Genomic DNA, 4420 nt, shown 5'->3' on the forward strand with positions numbered 1-4420 from the left:
CAATGATTTTAGGTTCCACGCAACTTGATTTTCATTCCCCTCTGCAACTCTCCTTTGCTCGTGTTCAACCTCCCTCTGAAATCAATGTACCACATGAGACACAAATGATTAGGGATGGAAAATTAAATCTATGAACAAGCAGAACCAATGGAATGCTTCACAGCAAGGCAAAGGTGGGATAAGAATTACTGCAGGCTAAACAAGCCTGCAATTGTTAGGCACAAAAGTGGGAGAATGTTCTAGCTTTATGGAGACATAGCAAGTATGTGATCTTAATGACACAGCCATCAGTCCACTGTAATGTCTATAACTTTTTACATTTCTATCAATATACAATCCTGTACTATTAACACATGGATACAAATACATATATGCACCTTAGACATTTTCTACTTGCAGTTTAGAAATCGTATGCCTTATATTTATGTATCCAGTAATCGCAAATCTTCTCTATGTTGCCTAGCATCTTTTTAATTATCTCTTTGTAAAATTTTAACCCAGGAAACTTATTGACAGTTGGTTTCAAGGCTAATCTTATGAGTTTATAGAGTACGCGGTCATCCTTAGTCTGAAATTTCTGAACATTTGGGAAGGGCTCCTTGCTCACCAGTATGTCTCCTGCTTGCTTTCTGATGCTTTAATAGGAGCCGCAGTCTTCTATTCCACAGTTGAGCCTGGTACCAGGTAGGACAAGTCAATAGATTAAGCCAAAAATGTAAATACGATGGAAGGATGGCATTACCCAAATTCCTACTGAGATGCAAGGACAAGTTTTGATAAAAGGCAGTGTACCTGGTACCCCAGTTGGGTAGAGGACAGTGAATTCCACTGGTCAGTAAGCTGACTATAGAGCAAAGGACAGGTGGCACCAAGGTAAGTAAGTGATTCCTTCACAGTAGGAAGGTGGTGTTTGTTTATTTGCTCAAAGTCCTTGGTTTAGTGTCAGGCACATATTTACTGATTTGGATGGATTTCATTATTAGCAACAGGGGGGCAGTTACATGGTCTGAGCTGTATCAGTGGAAAGTTCACCTTATATATCAATACTACACGAGGGCATTGGATACTTCCTCATTCTTTAGTCTTTTCCTCTTTTAAAACTTAGTGCACATTCCATCTCCCAGGAAGCCTTCCCGCAGGCCTGGGATGATGCCTTGCCTTGTGCAAATATTCCCAGTATACCTGTTCATACTTGGAGCACAGCACGCCCCTCTCTGTCATTGTGGACTTGCTTAGCTAATTTGCCCCACCAGACTGTAAGCCCCTTGAGAGCAGGAAAAAAATGCCTCATTTAGTTTTTTAAAATTTATTATTTACTTATTTATTTATTTTTGGCTGCACTGGGTCTTCGTTGCTGCGCGCGGGCTTTCTCTAGTTGCGGCGAGCGGGGGCTACTCTTCGTTGTGGTGCGTGGGCTTCTCATTGCGGTGGCTTCTCTCGTTGCGGGGCACGGGCTCTAGGCACACGGGCTCAGTAGTCGTGGCACGCAGGTTGTGGCTCACGGGATCTAGAGCGCAGGCTCAGTAGTTGTGGTGCATGAGCTTAGTTGCCCCGCGGCATGTGGGATCTTCCTAGACCAGGGCTCGAACCCGTGTCCCCTGCATTGGCAGGCAGATTCTTAACCACTGCACCACCAGGGAAGCCCTGCCTCATTTAGTTTTAACCCCAGTGCCTAGTTCCCTAGCTGGAACATTATTTATTGAATAATTGAATAAACTTTATTGAATATGACAAATCAAAGGAAAAGTCTGGATGCAGTGATTGGGTTACACAAGGCAACATGGAGAAGAACCAGGAAACTTGAGCATTTACTTTATTAACATGATGCACTTGAAAAAGTCAAATCTATTCCTCTGAATTAAAAAATGACTTTATAGTCTTTTTCTCAGCGTTTGTTTGCATAATGAATTTGCAGTGGAGGAATCAGATAAGAGAGTCTGGATAAACTTTTCTGTGATAATTGAAAGGGCCCTAGAAGTCATGAGAAGAGTAGGTGGGTGAGGGCAGCTATTGCCTAGAAGCTAAATAACCTATGAGTGTGCCCACCTTTCCCTTGAGATGGTGGTTACTGGGAGCCAGAGACAGACCTTTCAACAAGATTAGAGAGATGTTATTAATTGCTATTGATCAGGGGTCAACAAATTAAATTGCATCTGCAACTGCATCTCTGAAAGGTCTAAATGAGAAATGCAGTTAATGGGTCTAGCTGACCCAATGTTGTGATTAATTAGAAAGTGAATGAAACCGAAAAACAAACAAAGGCCAAGAAAAATGGAATGGGAACAGGGTGGATATCCTTGGAAATCTCAGATCAAAAGGCTCTCCCGGGACCTAATTTGTCACCTAATCCTGTATGTTCTGAAAGACAAAAAAAAGAGGCCACAGTGGATGGTTGAAAAAATTTTCTTTTTGAATTTCCAAAACCCTGGTGAATGATAATGTAAAAATAAAACTGACATTTATATACTGAAGGGGCATGAACAGAGAGAGGTGTTGCAAATTTATAACAGTTTGTATCATACGATGCAAAAGAAATTATTTCACCATGGTGTGAGATTAATATTTACCACAAATTAGTAAAGAATTCTGTTCTTTTGATGCCAACCTCTGACTTCCATTTTAAGAATACTATGAAAACATGTATGACCAGTGGAGGACTTTGGCCCTTCAAATTGCAGTTATTCAAACCAGGATGAAAAAGGCATTGGCAAATAGAAACAGAGTGGGCTGCCCTGTAGACAAGCGTATCTGAGGTTAATCCTGAATACCTTGGTATTATCAGCATCTTCAGCACAAAGTCTAAAGTGGGGTATGTGCCACCCCCAAAGAAAGCATGAGCTCCATGCTTTTGGTGGTTGTTATTAGCATCAATATCCTTCTAATCACCTGAACTAGAAATGTGGGCTGCTTTAATTCTTGAATCCCATTTGTTCCTCCATGAAGTCTTGTTGTCCCAACCAGTCTGTTTGAGTGTCGCCACTACCAGATCAGATCCTCATTATTCCTTCCTGGACTCTTGTAATTGCTTCTCCTTAGTGTCCCCACCTCTCTCTCACTGGGCCCCATCCCGTCCTTCACTCTGCTGTCAGAATTGTTATTCTAAGACGTACATGTGGCCGTGTCACCCTCTTTTTGATGTTAATTAATCCACAGTATCAATAAAAACCAAGTCCAGTTTTCTGAGCATGATTTTCCATCACCTGACAACTAGGTTTCCTTCCTGGACACATCTTTCACCATGTCCCACCATCTTCAACTTCACACTCAAATCACACCTGACTGCTTGTTACACTCCAAAGATACTATTTATTGTTAAATATGCCAATAGCAAACCCCAAATTCCTACCCGTCTTTTACTCAGGCTTCATGATCCAAACCTAGGGTTACCTTATCCATGAGTGTTCTCTTATCATGCCATAACCTCATAATGATAGCTGACACATAATAGACTCTTCTTATGTGCCAGGCTCTATTCTAAGCTATTTTATGGGTAGCGTTCTGTTTAATACTTACAGCCCTGATATAAAATTGGGCGAGCCTGTGAAAATGACTGAACTTCTCTGAATCTCACTGTTCCAGTCTGCACAATGGGAATGCTCGTTCATGATTTCATGATAGTTATGAAAATGGTTGAGCTGATGAATGTAAGTCATTTTCTCTTGTAAAGTAGCCAATATAGTATCTGATGCACAGAAGGTGCTCAAGACGTGGTAGCTGAATAGCTGAACTTTATATCCGAATTCCTCCCCCACCTCACATAACTATTCATTTGAAAGGCTTTAAAACTGAAAATTAATTTTAAAAGTACAGCTTTTTAAAAAGGGCCCCTACTCAAAGCCAGGGAGTAAGGTAAGCACTGGGATAAATTAAATTGGAGTTTGGGCTTCAAAGATCTATGAGTTCAAGGTCTTCAAATTTAAAGAGAAAACCATTAAGTCATTACCACAACTGAAAATGTTTGGCATATAGAACAAATTTTGAATCCTTAAAATTCAAGAAGTTTCTTTAACTCAATGTATTTAACTCTTATTCTGTGAAAGGCACTAAGGCACTAGCTCATCAAAAGAACAATATGCCTTCTGGGTCTATAAGGTTGATCAGGGTGAATCAGGAGTTCATACCAGACAGTACAGTTTGAGGCTCACTGATAAGACTGTCTCCCCAGTTGGAGGTATAAATCCCTTATAAACAGGGTAAGAAAGTATAGGTAAGGTTGCCAACTCAGAGATAGCATTTGTCCTTCAAAATCATGAAGGTACCTTTCTTTAAAAGAGTAGTATTACCAACATAAACCCTGAAATAACAACAAACCCAGGACTGTCTCAGTTCATAGCTTTCTCTCCTATGCTTTGAAGTGCCCTTCCATGAAAGTTGAATCAGAAATGAACTGTAAACAATCCTTGGCAAGGGGCATAGGGAA

Source organism: Lipotes vexillifer, unplaced genomic scaffold (genome assembly GCF_000442215.2).
Source record: "Lipotes vexillifer unplaced genomic scaffold, Lipotes_vexillifer_v1.1 scaffold1179, whole genome shotgun sequence".
Classification (NCBI taxonomy): Eukaryota; Metazoa; Chordata; class Mammalia; order Artiodactyla; family Lipotidae; genus Lipotes; species Lipotes vexillifer.